This window comes from Ictidomys tridecemlineatus, chromosome 11, assembly GCF_052094955.1.
Source record: "Ictidomys tridecemlineatus isolate mIctTri1 chromosome 11, mIctTri1.hap1, whole genome shotgun sequence".
NCBI lineage: Eukaryota > Metazoa > Chordata > Mammalia > Rodentia > Sciuridae > Ictidomys > Ictidomys tridecemlineatus.
Genome location: NC_135487.1, coordinates 72,426,679 through 72,443,249, shown reverse-complemented (window position 1 = coordinate 72,443,249; position 16,571 = coordinate 72,426,679). Strand labels below are relative to the sequence as shown.

Here is a 16,571-nt window from a genome sequence, read left to right as displayed (position 1 = left end):
AAAATAACACTGATTACCAGAATTTATATTTTAAAATATATACTTATTGTAGAGAAGTTGAATTTAAATAACTAAGAAGCCTTTTATTCATGAAAATTTTGAAACAGTCTCCACCAGCATCACTGGGGAACTTGTTAGAAATAGGTTATTTGGGTCTCAACCTTGACCTACTCAATCCTCAACTTTAAGGTGGGCCAAGCAGGCTGCTTGAATAAGCCTCCTAGATAATTCCAACACATATTACAAGTTTAAACTCAAATCCTTTGTATATTATTGCTAATTGAGCTTTCAAATAACAAAAAAATATATTACTTTTTGAAGTGCTTCTGCTTCCAACCTTCGATTTTTTTCTAGTTGCTTGTTGGGATTTTTTGCTAATCCACCACATGAGCACTGATGCTCCTTCTCTGCACAAAACACAGAATATTTTGCTTTTTCATATTCATCTTGACGTTGCATGCATAACAATTTTGCCTTTTTGAGAGCAGTTTCTGTTTTGAGCTATACAGAAAAGAGTATATTAAACATAGAATTTGAAAGAAACCCTACTATACAAGTTTCTTTAGCAATTCAGGAAGATAGTTAAGCAGTACTTTAGAAAACTAGAGTAAGGTTAATGGTTATATAATATAGATGATTTTTAGATGCTCACAAATAGGTAAATGAAATTCCAGTAAAATACTAACCATTTTATTTTGTTCCTGTTTCCAAAGTTCCTTTATTTCTTTCCTTTGCTTTTCTATTTTATTTTTCCTCCCCAGTAGAGGCTGTCAAGGATATTTTTTTAAAAGACAAAGAAAAAGGTTGTTATCTAAAGATATGCTACTTTTTTAAAAATCATGCGATATATAAATAAATTAATTTTACCTGTAAAATTCATTGGCTTGGAGAGCTGCAATTCTTTGTTCTAAAAGGAGACTATTCTTTACGTCATTAAGAAGAACACTGGTAAACACAGACTGTAGTGGCATAAACTCCTAGAATTTAAAATTAAGAAGTAAATTATACAATAGAATTGGCACTAGAATTCCAAATGCACACATTATTCTTAAAACAGAGAAACTTAAGTTGAGATTTTTTTCTCCCAGAAAAAATGACTATTCATGAATACATTTATAAGAAAAATTCTAAAGAAAGTTAATTTTAATCATAAATTAGAAAATTAGCAGCCATCATGATAATCAATATTTGTATACAATTGTGAATTTCCTAGTTTTTTCATAATTCACAGCCATATAAATTTAAAAGGATTATATTTGTCTTTAAAAAGACTAGCAATTAAGTTCTTTCCTCTAGTAACTGAAATTTTCTGATTTTACAAGGCACTATTTGGAAGTCATCTGACTAGTCACTTGTAAATAGATCCCTAGAAATTCACAGAACACTTACCTCTAGTCCAATGTTAGTTGTGGTTGCTTTTGACAACTTTATAATATTTCTGGTGGATTCCATTTCTGAAAAGATTAAAAAAGGTATCAGAAAACAAAATTAACTACTTTTTCCACTCCATACTCTATTTGTAATTCCCCAATTGAAAAGATTACAAGCTGGGAATGATGGTGTATGCCTGTAATCCTAGCAGCTCGGGAGGCTGAGGCAGGAGGATTTCCAAATTCAAATCCAACTTCAGCAATTTAGGAAGGTCCTAAGCAACTTAGCAAGATCCTGACTCAAAGTATTAAAAAGGGGAGCTGGGGTTGTGGCTCAGTGGTAGAGCACTTGCCTAGCATGAGTGTGCCACTGGGTTCAATACTCAGCACCACATAGAAAAATAAATAAATGAAATAAAGTTATTATGTACAACTAAAATATTTTTAAATAATAAATAAATAAATAAAAAGGGGCTGGGAATGAGGCTCAGTGGTTGAGTATCTCTGGGTTCAATCCCTGGTGCCCCCAAAAAATAAAAAGAGAAAAAGTGATGACATATACTAATGAGTGCATCTTGATAAAATGCAGCCATTCTTAACATTTTTTTAAAGTTTTGATGGACACAGTATCTTTGTTTTATTTGTTTTTGTTTTTATTTTTTTATGTGGTGCCAGGGATTGTACCCAGTGTTTCACACATACTACGCATATACCACTGAGCCATAACCTCGGCCCCTCATTTTTAATTTTAAGTGTTCATCAGAATCAACTGGGAAAGTTTTTCAAAATACACTGGACTAGACTTCAGCTCTCTGAGAAATGGAACCTAGGCCTTTGTACTGTCCCTTTTTAAAGCTATTGGAGAGATTCTAATTAACATTCCCTATTAAAAACAAATTATATAATGGAAAGAACACAGGCTTTGCTAGATTCTGTTTTCTTCCAATTATGCTATACGACTGAATCTGCTATATGACCTTAGGAAAATCACTTGTTTGTCTCATCTGTAAATGCGGCTAAGAATTCTTGTTTTGCCTACTTCCCACAGTTTTGTAGGACTAAATGAGATAATGCCTAGGAAAACATTTTTTCAGCTGTAAAACTCTAGGCTAATATTAGCTATTAAGGGGTTTCTTCGAGCTGGTTTGTAGCTCAGTTGTGGTAGAGTATAGTGTGCTTACCTAGCTTACCTGATGTGCTGGGCTCAATCCCCAGCATGGGGGGACAGGGGAATGTTTCTTTTAAGCTTTCACTGTCTTCTGCTTAAACATCTATTATTGCTTTTATCTCCTTTTACCATATTATCTGATTATATTTCTTTTCATCCACTAGAATATGACTTCTAGATCTAGTGGTCAACCCATAGTAAATATTGAACAAGTATATCTAGTGTAAGAAAAGTCTCAGGAAGAGAAAATGAATAATGATTTTATTACAATGAAACAACTAATCTGTAATCATGATACTTACAGTCTATAGAAAATGATCATAAACAATTTAGCTCTTACACTCCAAAGTTATTCAGATGCTCCAAAAGAAAACTCACCCAAGTTAAGCTTTTGTTCAATCCATGACACTATGTTTTTTTGTATATTTTGACCATGTTTTAGCATATGAGAAAGCCAATTCAATACAGTCAGTGTCTTTTAATAGCACATTGTCTAATTCTAAAGGAGAAAAATTTCCTGAAAATAAAAATATCAGAGTAAGTATTTGTTAAATATGGTCTATAATAATTTTAAGGCAAGCAGAATTCAGACAAATTTATAACTATAGGACACAACATAAACATAAAATGGCCTCAAATTACAATATATTTTTATCTTTATATGTCATTTTGCACTAAAAATGAGTACCCTAGGTACATTAGGTTACATTAATCAAGAAGATATTAAGTAATCTAAAACACTCATTGAAAAAAACTGCAAAATTTTTTGACAAAAATTATAAGCACATTGAGTATTACCTTGTTCATTGGATGGCTTGACTGAGTCCACAGAAATGTTTTCAAAAGACTTTGCAACATGGAAGAAAAAAAATTTAAGATTAGTGCAAAAGACAACAAATCTCTGCTTCAGAAAATTTTTACCCCAATTCATTGCTTTGATATAATTCCCACTAAAGAATTTCAAGTAGTAAAAACCTTTTAAAGAGCCTGAGAAGTCTGTTTAAATACCAGAACATTTATATTTTCTAAGAATTATATGGAATTTTTGCCCAGCAGTTCTTAAGATCCAAGAATAAACAATCTCATTATTTACTAACAGCATTAGTTAACATAAATGAATCTATGCAAAACTTTAAATTTTGCATATCTCCCAAATATTAGGAAGTCAAAGAAGTCATCTAAATATATTGCTATCTAAACAGAAGATATAGAAGAAGTGATCTAAATAGATTGTTATCTAAATAGAAGATATAAATCTATCCAGCCATCTTTTACCATTTTATTATATGATAAGCATATTCTTGAAAGTTTATTAGATACTTTAGCACAGAACTTTCTGTAAAGATGCAAATATTTTATAATGTAATATCCTATATGGTAGCTATTAACTACCATATATTTATACCATATACCATTGTAGCTACTTACTTGAACATTTTAAAAGTATCTAATAGACTAAGAAGATGTGACTAGTGGCTACCATTTGCAGGGCTAGAAAGCAACATCTATCAAAACTGTTAAATCTTAAACACATTTGATCTGCTTGGTTGGGCAATACAAGGCATATAGGGATTCAATGCAAAAGGGATCAAAAAGACCTAGGTCTGAAGTCCAGCTCTGTTTTTCGCTCTGTGACATAGGGTTACACATTTAAACTCACCTAAGGTTAGTTTGCCCTTCTGTAAAAAGAGGATAAGAACACTATATTCATAAGGCAGTTTTAAGAATTAAGATGTTGTAATGTTATTAGCACAGTAAAGAGAACATAGCAAGCACTATTAAAATGAATTGCAGCTATTATTTTTAAAGTGTATTATTCAAAAACCTTCATCAAAAAAGTAATGTTATTATTAGGATTATATCATGAGCTTTTTAATCTTAATCTCTAGGGAAAATTAAAAATTTAAAAAGGAAAAACAAGGAATAACATTTTTTAAAAAGGGAAAAGTATTTTTCTATTAAAGGTCTGTATAGTATGTGTCTAAAGAAGCAGGAATAGAAAATACGATTCATATCTAAAATTTAAATTGGGCACAGCTCTGCTACACATATAAAATGTTTTATTACCTTCTGAAGAATCAGTTACAATTTTAAAAGGTAAAATTGAGGAAAAAACTGAAAAAAACAGTAAAATATTTAACAATTTTAAGACTCTTCCTTATTCTCCATTTATCAATGAGTGATTGTAGAAATCATCCTTAATTTTTTTGCAATATTATAATACATGTTCCAAATACCTTAAGTAGTCATGTTCATATTTTGTCTCATTTTAAGAAAGATCTTAAGGTTTTCTTTTGGGGGGGTTGCCAGTACCAGCGATTGAACCTGGGGTACTCAACCACTGAGACAGATCCCCAGCTCTTTTAGTTTTTTATTTAATTTTATTTTTTGGTACTGAGGGTTAAACTCAGGGGCACTGAACCCCAGCCCTTTTTTGTATTTTATTTATATAAGGGTCTCACTGAGTTACTTAGGGCCTTGCTAAGTTGCTGAGGCTCGCTTGAACTCACAATCCTCCTGCCTCACGAGCCACTGGGATTACAGGCATGTGCCACTGCACTCAGCAGCCCTTTTTATTTTTTATTTTATTTTGATACATATTCTTGCTAAATTACTGAGGCTGGCTTTGAACTTGTGCTCCTCCTGCCTCAGCCTCCTGAATTGCTGGGATCACAGGCATGTGGCACTACACTAGCTTAAGATTTTATATTATTCTGATATAATACGAGTACCTGGTGCATTTGTTGAAATCCTTTTTGGATCTGATCAATCTTTATTTATTTATTTATTTATTTATTTTTGGTAACAGGGGTTAAACACAGGGGTGCTTAAGCACTGAGCCATATCTCCAGTCCTTTTTTAAATTTTCAGACAGGGTCTCACTAATGGATCTGATCATTCTTAACAGGAATTATCAACACATGTCTCTGAGGGAGTATGTTTAAATATGATTAAGTGAAAAAAATAATAAGTAAACTTAAAATATTCCTACTATTATAAATCTTTAAGGCAACATTCTCCATACATTCCAGACATTTTATTATTACAAAGAAATTTTTCTTCCAATTAGAAATCATAACCCCAAACCTATGGATGCTGGTAGGGAGAATTAAGATATACAGGGTTAACAAGTATTTCCTAGCCAAAAGAAACAAACAAAAAACTGTATGGTATGTGAGATTACCACCCTCCTTACTTTATCCATTTTTCTTTTTTTTTTTTTTCAAGTTTCACCAGTCTCAAGGTCTATGGCAAAGTCAGTAGGGGAAAAAGGTTAAAAATCCTTTCTAATATTTCAGATCTATACCATATGGATTCATTTTATGTTATAAAATATCAGGCATACTCTTTTAACAGATCAGTCCACTTAAAAAGTATTACCAAATTACTGCTTCAGAAACTCATCATATTATCAGATTTTAAATGAATTGGTCTGGTTTTCATGCCATAATGTGGTAATTTATAAACTTCGCTATGAAAGTAATTCTGAGATTAAGATTAGGAAATAAATTAAATACTTAGTTAAAAACATTAAAGGTTTCACTTTCACATAAACTTAGCCTACCTTATTTTCCCGAGAAACAGGCAGTCTGTGTACGTGTCCCATAAGGAAGTTTGCAAAGCTATCCAGGGAGGTTAAAAAAAAAAAAGGCATACCATTATGCTTCTTTGTCATAGGCTTTACAATCATGTATTCTAGGACAATCTGTCTTAAGTAAGAACCTGAGAACTTGCAAATGAACTTGCAAGTGATGGTTGCTTCTAAATAGCTATAAAGACACCTCCAAATACATCGATATAGCAATATGAAATATGGCTTTTTCAAAGTTGTGATAGTATGTTACAATAGTTAATACTTTACTTTCTATGGCTTCTACACCCAATGTACTCGAACACACTTCAGCCAAGTACATTTAAATGTCAGTCCTCTACTCACATATCCCCAAAGGTAAATGTCAAAGTTTTAACAGAAGAAAATACTTCTTGGAATAGATCATTTTTGTTGTCTTCATTAACTTCTGTAAAATTCACAGCTATAAGGAAAGGTTGGTTACAATAAATGATGGAGAAAATATTCGAAACTACATTCAAACAAAATCATTTAGTACTTTAAAAATTTACCATTACTTCATTAAAAGATTCAGAAACTGAAAGGGTTAATATACAAAACCAATAGGATATTCAGTTATTTTATTAAGAAAATCATAAAATATCAGTTTGCATGAAAGTAGTTGGCATTCCAAACTCCCTACTCCATGATTTACATAATTTTACACATGTAAAAAGTGACTTAATGTGAAATCAATCTGTCTTGGAGTTGGAGTCCATTACACCAGACCTCTTCATGAAGAATGTTCTGCACTACTTTCTCTTGCTTACTGTTTTCTGATGTTTTAAAAAACTGTTGAAGACATTGTGGCTCATGGAAATCAATAGGAAGCACATATTTACTATGAACCACCAAAAACTAAAATTTTATATGCATATATATATAAAACCTATATAATACAACATATCACATTTTTAAAAAATCCAGTTCTTTATAGAGAATTTAAATTCATATTTATTCATAATATTATTGTTCATAATAGGATCTTGGGACCTGAGATCTATGTTAATTGACATATAGCTGTCTTTTGTTTATAATAGAGACTTTTTTATTTTTTAATGCAAATCATGAAACAACTAAAAGGGTTTCTTTTAACTTCTGTACACACTCTTGATAAAAGCCCAAACACAATTTACTAAGACAAAATCTGAAGATGGAATTGGCTTTTTTCCTTGAAGTAAATAAACCATGCTACTCAGGCTGGTAATAAGGAGCAAATGATTCCTTATTACCCACCCTCTCTAGTATACTACCAATAAGGTGCAGGTAGAGATACCATGTGGAGAAGAAGCCATCCTCTGCTTTACCAATCATTTTAAATATTGAATTAGGAGTCTTAAAAACAAAGTCAGCCCCATTACCAAAGATTCAGATTTGAGAAGTCTGTAGTAGCGGGGCTCAGGGGTGCATGCCTATAGTCCCAGTGCCTTCAAAGGCTAAGGTGGGAGGATCCTGAGTTCAAAGCCAGACTCAAAAACTGAGTGAAGTCATAAACAACTTAGTGAGACCCTGTCTCTAACTAAAATATGAAAAAGGGTTGGGGATCTGGCTCAGTGGTTAAGTACCTCTGGGTTCAATCCCTGGTACAATTAAAAAAAAAAAAAAAAAAAAAGGTCTGAAGTTAAGGCACAGATATTTTTCCAAAATCTCTCCCAAGTGATTCTAATATGCAAACAGAGTTGAAAAGCAAGTACTACTAGATTTGGATGAATTAAACCTTTAGCCTATACACTCTATGAGATTACAATCAGATTTTACATGTATAAATCTTCGCAGATTGGGGAGGGGCGGGGTGTCCACACAGTTCATCACATTCTTCTAAATATTCCTAATACCAACAAAAAGAAAAACTAAGAATCATTGCAAATCATTTTTAAAACACTCTTAAGACTTCAGTTCTGAACAAGAAACAGGTTATAATTATGCCTGAAATAACTGAAAAAAACTATATAAAATTTAAGAAGCAACATTTTTCAAGACCCTATATAATTGGACAGTAAAAGACAGTAATCCCTGACAGACAAGAAACACCATGGTAATTTACAACTGCCTGACTTTACTGTCTAATATTACATAGTATGGATTCACAAGCAAAGGAAATTACAGGGGGCAGTGAGGCGGGGAGTCACAGATGGATACAACCTTGTTTTATAATTATGAAGGAGTCAATTCATCAAGAGGACCTAACAATTCTATACATTTATGCATCCAATAAACAGAGCTTCAAAATGCATGAAGCAAAGATAGCCAGAGATTTCAATAGCCTTCCCTGCAACTGACAGAACACACAGATGGAAAATGAGTAAGGGTAGGAAGAGCTGAATGATACTGTCAACCACCTTGGCAAGACAGACATTTATAGAGCACTCCACTTAATGACAGCAAACACAAGTTCTTTTCAAATAAATATTTACCAACACAGTTCATATTATAGACCATAAAACATGTCTCACACTGAGTTTGAAAGTATTCATATCAGACAAAACACGTTCTGCAACTCCCTGGAATTAAAACAAGAATAAATAATAGAAGTGCTCTGTGAAATTCCCAAATACTTGAAAATTAAATCTCAAACTTCTAATAACCCATGTGTCAAAAAAGAAGAGAAATTAGAAAGTATTTTGAACCAAATGAGAATGAAAATAAAAGACCAAAATTTGTGAAAGAGGAGGTAGAGGATTATAATGGGAGTAAGCATTATCATGACCATAATGACGTTTTCACAGGAATGTGCATTTGTCAGAATTTAACAATACATGCATGTATTTGCTTGTATATGTATAGCATATCTCTGGAAAGATGCACAAGAAAGCAGAAGTAGTTATTACTTATCTAGGGAAAGATATGGGTAGGCAAAGAGGTTTAGGTAAAAAAAATTCATTGGTGAATACCCTCTTACACAATTTGCATTTAATTGTGTGTATGAACTGCATATTGAAAGAATCAAGATTGAAGAATAGAAAGAAAATATGAAACTTCTATAATCTTAGGGGTATAATTAAGGTTTATTTTTCTGCTTGCCAATTTATAAATGTATGGCAAAATACAGATCATGAAAAACCTAAATAAACGGTCTTTTTCTATTTCATATTAAAATTTTCCTAAATAAATGAAAATATAACTACTAAATGCAGCATAAATTCCTGAGTTCTGAAAATGTCTTTTTCTGCTTCAAAAATAGCCTGTATCTCTCTTACCACATTGCAAATATTTTGTCAGACTGAACTTCCTGCTTGGAAACAGAAGAGATGAAGGAAATACAAATCATTACTATAATGAATGGAGGAAAACTAAGAATTTTTCTTTTAAAGTTATGACAAGGTAAATTTTATATTTATACAATAACAAGTAAGAGAAATTAAAGATTTCAATTTCTCATGTCTTATGCATAGGAAATGGATGCACTTCATGCATTCAGAACTGAGGAACACAAATATTATATACACAACAGATTCTGAAGGTATTCTGTATTGTGGGGTGGGTTGTTTGTTATTGTTTGGGCAGTCTGACAAATTTGAAAAATGCATTTGGTGGGTAAGAACTCTAAACAAGTCAACTGTTTAGGTAACTGTTGTTTATTTAAAATATAATCAGGGGGTTAAGACTGAATGATCTTCATACTACAGCTTTTTTATCCTACCATATAAGAGTTTTTCTTAACAGTTCTCTCTGAAATAAGCATAACAAAAATGTACATTTACAGGTTTTTGCAAAGATTGAAGTATGCAAAGCACTTAGATTGCTTGGCACAGAACAGACATTTAAAAATGGCTTCCACCTATATCTTGCCTTTTCAGGTTTTGAAAACTAAATTGTCATTAAATCAAAGAATTTAAAAAGCTCTGATCTCCATTTTGCAGACCACTGAATATTTTGCATTTATAATATCAATATATTTTTAGGGGGCTTCAACATTAGGAGCAGGGACAGGGAAGAAGGTTTTATTTAAAAACAAGTAAACCTACCTCCAAAGAGAACAGTTTTTAAAGTTTTCTAGTCTCACAAATTCTTGCTGAAAGAATAAATTTCACAAGTAATCTTCCTCTTTTAAGTTTCACCCAATGCAAAAGTAAAACAGTAACAATCCCAAGTGTAAAGACAGTCACCGTGGGAAATCATATTCAAAAGATTACTTTACCTCAAAGATAAAAGGATCTCCAAGGCAACTGAGAGACCATTCTCTTCATCTGTTTCTGGATTGTGGACACCAACCACAGGCACTCCTTCCCCATGACGTCCTGACTGCACACAGTAGCCACTGACAATTATTGAACTAGGCCACTATTTCAAGCATGGAAATTTACTCTCTAGACACAAATTTCCCTAAGTAGAGTTAAATAGCACTTGTAAACAATCTATTTAAAAACAAATCTGGTTACTAAGCACAGTTTTAAAAGCCTCGCGAGAAACTACCCATTTTTCCCACTTAAAATTATCTACCACCTATACATCAATTCCCAAGTCCACACTTTCCATCTCCAGACTTCTCCATAATCCCTAATATGTTCAACTGGTTTTGTCAGTTCACATCTTTCCCCTCTAGATGACAATCAACAACCTACCACTACCACATCCCAGTTTCTGCCTTAGATCAGACCTTCAATTCTTATCTTGCCCATTACTTCTAATAGTCTCCTAATTGATCTAAATACTCCCTCTTCACTCTCAATTCTTATATGTTGCAGCCCAGAATTATTTTAACGATGTTGAGTGATAAGCCATTTCAGTGGAGAGTCCCAATTCTTGACTGTTTTAGCACATATATGCTATGTGAGAGCTCACACTCATATACATATATCGGTTAAACTTATTTTACAATTTTAGTTTCATTTCAAATCATAAAATAAGTCTTGTTCGTGTTCTCCACTTGGTTTCTTTTACAAACTGGAATTGCTACAATTGAACGTTTTCTAACACCACTCTTTCTCACATAACAAAGACACCTGTACACTAACAAACTACCTCAATATATCATGAACTCATTCATAAAGTTCAAATTTTAAACATTAGTTGTTTGGTTTAAGTCAGAAGTTTTACAGTGTTCACTAACAAGTTAAATTTTCATTTTTAAGAGGAAGAAAGCTGTAGGTATGAGTTAATGGAAGTATTTAAATATCCAAGTATATATAACTCTTTACTGATACACCTCATACAAATGCCATTAGAGGAGATGGTTATACAGTCACTATGAACTAAAGTGTCTCACTGGATACTTTTTGTACCAAGCAACCCATTTTTAATATATCATCCTTACCTTTCACTTTTGCAGCAAGCATTTCTGCAGCATGTTGTATATCAACAGAATTGAGGTTCTGATGCTTATTAATTACAGACGTTAAAACATCGAGAAGTTCATCCAGACGTATATCAATGACTTCTTTAAAGCAACCTTAAAAAAGGAAAAAAATTGTATCCAAAAAAAAGTTCTGGAAGTCTAAGCTACAAAAGATCACATAAAATACATTTCAAGTGAATGTTATTAGAAAGCATCCCACAATTGTTGCCTACTATATGTCCACTTCTATTTCTACTACTGCAGTTATGTTGCCTTCAGAAAATTCTTGGTCATTTTAATTCATTAATGATTTCAAAGACAATTATGATCAATTTAGTGCTACTTTTTTCAATTTTTCTCTGTCTATATATGCTCTCCATATTTTCCTTGAAATAACCATATAAAGTATTTTCTGTCTTACAGTTTTTACTATCATATAGTTAATATATATGGTAACAATGTTAAAAGCTCTAAAAAGTTTGATATAATTGCATAACTAGTATGTTTTAAAATATATGTTCAGTTTCCACATTAGAATTCTTTTCTTTTTCCTCATGACCTGTGCTTTTTATTAACTTTTTAGTCTTAGGACCAACCTTTTCATTTATCAATATCCCATCATTTTAAGCTATCTTAGGTACAATATACCTGCTTATATTTATCAAAACTCATACTGAACAATGAGTTCTGGGTTGCAAAAGAGGATCTATTTTTTGCACTTGTCTATAAGTATTTGTCCACAAGTTAAACAAAAACATACACAAATGCTACTAGAATCAATTCTTTCCATTAAGGAATTATCAGTTATTGGAGGTAGTATCTCTCAAGCTATATGGAAAGACCATCATTTGTCCTGCATATTTTAAAACTGCAATATGAATTATGTATGATCATTTGCATAGATTTTTAATGAATTTTTGTGCTTTTCAGAAAAATTTAATCAGTTGCTAATGATGAAAAATTTGGTGAACCATTTTAAATTTTCCAGATTTCTGTCTACTCTAAAAAATGCAAGAATGTATTATATCAGGCCTACTATCTTCCTCAGCAGCTGGAGCAAAGCAGTCTACCCTCTTAGATGTGCACATTTCCCAGGACCCACTAGTCTAATCCTAGCGTCCTGTGCTCATTTATTCCATCCCTGCCAGAGGGATACAGATAAGAGTTTTATAGCCCCTGAAAATTAAGTGATCATATAATTTGTCCAAACCAAAATACTTTAGTGAGTAAAAAGGAGGATGCTCTTCATAATCAGGCATATTCTGGATTATCATCCCAGGCAAACCAGTATGTATTATCAACCTACCTTTAAGGCTGTGAAGTAATCTTCAGAAGTTTGAAAAAATAACCATCTTAAACATAGTAGTATGCTATGATTCTCCTTTCCTTGACCTTACATTGCATTACCATTTAATAATGGTTAATATTTATTTAAGTGCTCAATATATGATAGACACTCTTAAACATGCTTAAAAGATATATTGTCCCATTTAATGTTCATGATCCTATAAGCTATAAAACCCCAAATTCTCCATTGTGCAGATTTATTAAACTGTAGAGCCATAATTTAAAGTCAGCACACATACTTCCAGAATCCATGCTCTTAATGTTATACTGCCTCCCTACTGAAACAGTTCAGCTTAAAAACCAAAACTTTTTTAAATGTGGTATTATAATTAAATGTATATTCATGTTTTGCAGAAATGTTGAAAGATAATCATTAAACAAATTATTCATTTTTCAGAAATGTTTAGACACCAAAATGAAATATTATCTATAGCATAAAAAATAAAAAATATTCCAACATAATCCATAATATATTCAATTTATTAACAGCACTATCAAGAGTGAAATAAATGGGTTTATAGTGTGGAATAAATGTGCAAGGGGCAGGGGTGCTGGGCAGACAAGATAAAGAGCTGGGCATATCAGGGCAAAGAGAATTCAGAGAGAAGCAACAAAGAGTGGTCCACGTAGTGCTAGAAGCAAGAGAGAAAACAGTGCCTTCCAGGAAAAAAACTGATTCATTCATCTATCAAATTTTATTGACAGGGGAAAATTAAAGAAGCAACAAACCAGGAAATTAAGTGCTGGTTTAATTAACTCTGGAAAGTAGACTAAATGAGTAAAACTAAAGGCAAAGGAAATACTCTTGAGTTCTGTACTCCAATTGGTTTATAACTGATACCATTATAGATGTACACTGGAACTGAACAAGTGAATAAATGGATAACATGGTGGAAGCCAGACATCTCACTATTAGAGTGGAATTTAGAAATGAAACAAATAGGAGATTATAATAATCCAAGTAGTGATGGATCAAAGTTTGAAACTTTAGTAAGAACTGATATTCGATTTGATATAAATGGTTACATATAGAAATATTTATGGATATGTGTGTATAAACGCATGGATAAGCATAGACATATGTATTTCCTTGCTGTCAGCTAAGAGGGTCTAAAAGAATGACACCCCAGTAGCAATAAGTATACCTAGCACACAGGTCTTGGTTCCTGAACCATTCTCCAATAAAAGGCATCAGAACTCCTTGGAGAAATGACTAATTGTAGTGCCTGGGCAGAAAATATATAGGCTGAAGTCAAAAGCATCATGTAGTTCCAGAAAGAAAGGAATAAAGAGGGAACAAGGAGGGGAGGGCATGGAGAAGTATCAGGGGAACAAAATCTATCAAATTATGCTATGTCCATGTATGAATATACCACAATGGATCCTGCTTATAATGTACTAATTGAAATAATAATAATAATAATAATAATAAAAAGATTAGTAGAGTCAGCAGATCAGGAGGAGGAGGGGAAGGAAAAGAGGGGTGCAGGAGAATAAGAGTGGTCAATAATGTTATGTGCATGTACAAATATGGCATAATGAATCCCCACCATTATGTTTAGTTATAATGCATCAATAAAAATTTTTTTAAGTTAGAAGGGTATGTTCAAAGGTGAATAAAAGTCAACTGAAAAGGTTCCCTCTGTCCAAAGCTGGAATAATTGGAGCAATAAATAGTATTTGACTTTATATCTATGGTATAAAATAAACATCCATGCATTCATATTGACATAAATGACTGAATAAATTAATAAATGGAGAAGAAACAAACCTCTTGTGTAAAATACTAAATGCTTTATGTAGATAACTTTGCCCTCAGAGAGGTATGCATAGTGATTTCTTCCAAAGAGTACCCTATTCGTGGGAGGATAAAAACAGTAATTTCACTGTGCAAGAGTTGATGAAGACCACATAAAACAATTGATCAAGGTTAACAACAATGACAAATCGTGTTAGTAGCAAGCGCCCTTGAGATGATGTGATGAAAAAAAAACACTTTACATCTGTAATCTCTAACCTACTGTTTTACAACCTCAGTCTAATCATGAGAACACCAGAAAATTCTAACCAAAGGGCATGTGATGTTATATCTAGCCAGTACTCCTTGAAACTTTCCTCACCAAAAATGAGGAAAGTCCAAGAAACTTAAGAGCCAAGGAGAACCTAAGGAGACATGACAATTAAACATACTGTAATAGGTTCCTAAAAGACAAAAAAAGGACATTTGGGGAAATCTATAAAATTTTAATAAACTATAAACTTTGCTCAATGATAAGGTAGCATTATTCTTGTTTACTGTCAAATATTGGTTCATTAATTCTTATAAAAATAAGGCAAACTGCACATAGGCTTATATGGGAACTCCATACACTTTCTCAATTTTTCTGTATCTAAAACTGTTCTAAAAAAAATGAAGTCTGCTTTAAAAGTGAAATACAAGCTGGTCAAAGATTTTAGGAATTTTATGTATAGCTGGAATTTTCCCCATAAACCTAATTTTTTAAAATCATTTATAATTTTTAATCCTTAGGATAAATTTGAATATGCAGCTTAATTAATTATATTAATTAAAAAAACAACTATTTGATAATTATGGGTGTTAAGTTTACTTAGTTAAGCCAATATAGCACAGCAGTTAAAAAGTACAGCCTTTGGAACCAGACTCCCTGACTTCAAATTCTGCCTCCATGGCTGAGAAACTTGGGCAAGTTACTTAATATCTCTGTGCCTAACTTTCCTCACCTATAAAGAGAAGACAGTGAGGGGATGGAGTTGTGGCTCAGCAGTAGAACCCTAGCTTTGCAAGTGTGAGGCACTGGGTTCGATCCTAGCATCACATAAAAACAAATAAAGGAATTGAGTCCATACACAATTTTGAGAGAGAGAGAGAGAGAGAGAGAGAGAGAGAGAGAGAGAGAGAGAGAGAGAGAGAGAGAGAGAAGACAAAGAGGGTTACTTCATAGAGTTGTTAGAGTAAATAAGTTAAAATACATAAAGCACTTAGAACAGTGGCTGGAACATAGTAAGCCCTCTATCAACATTTGCAGTTCCTATTATCTTAAGCAACAGAAGATATAGGTTACAAAGTTTGGCTCTGAAACAGAATCCAGCATTGAAATAAAAGAAACTTTTGGGAAAATAATACAATTTGATAGTAAAAAAAAAAAATCTGTAAAACACTCCAGACTTTCAATGTTATCCCAGTTTTACACCAACAAGTCTCTTCTTTATACTAGGAAGCTAGTCTATGATAATATTTCTGGCTATTTACCAAAACCAAGGTTAAAGTGATGATCATCACAGAGAATTGTACTGGATTCTTTTTGAAACCTAATCTATGGTAGTGCTAAATACTCCCCAAAGGCCCATACTGGTTCTTAGCATGGCACTACTGGAAGGTGGTGGAATCTTTAGAAGGAAGGCCTGCATCACTGGAGATATGTCCTTAAAGGAGACTGTGGGATCCCTGTCCATTACCTTTCTCCTCTCCTCTACTCTTTTGTTCTGTAGCTCGATTTGTTCTACCATGCACTCCCACAATCATATGCTGCCTCTCCACAGGCCCCAAACTGTGGGGGTGTTAATTGATAATAGACTATGAATCAAAATAAACTTTTCTTTATAAATTATCTATTTTGTTTAATGACCCAACATTGATTAATAGTCTTTAAAAAGAAAATAGTCATTTCTAATATTGACAATAAAATCAACAGATATTAATTTACTTGAGGAATACTCAAGAATATATTGTTTTATTTTGAAGTCTCACCAAAAGAGATTGATTTTAAATGATTGTCAATA

General features: G+C 32.6%; 1 non-coding gene and 1 pseudogene across 2 annotated transcripts in view; both read right to left on the bottom strand.

Annotated features, from left to right (window-relative positions):
• LOC101976533 (rho GTPase-activating protein 29-like) overlaps positions 1-10,275 on the bottom strand; it is a 33,524-nt pseudogene extending 23,249 nt beyond the window's left edge. The window contains exons 1-7 of the transcript XR_013427892.1: positions 6,104-10,275; positions 3,337-3,385; positions 2,917-3,055; positions 1,390-1,454; positions 870-977; positions 687-770; positions 313-501 (exon numbers count right to left, since the gene is read on the bottom strand). The product of XR_013427892.1 is annotated as a rho GTPase-activating protein 29-like (transcript). The remainder of the gene's footprint in view (positions 1-312; positions 502-686; positions 771-869; positions 978-1,389; positions 1,455-2,916; positions 3,056-3,336; positions 3,386-6,103) is intronic.
• A 1,789-nt stretch (positions 10,276-12,064) lies between these two features.
• Positions 12,065-12,192, bottom strand: LOC144368786 (small nucleolar RNA SNORA40). The gene has a single exon (XR_013428366.1). It is a non-coding gene; the product is annotated as a small nucleolar RNA SNORA40 (small nucleolar RNA).
• Positions 12,193-16,571: the final 4,379 nt, after the last annotated feature.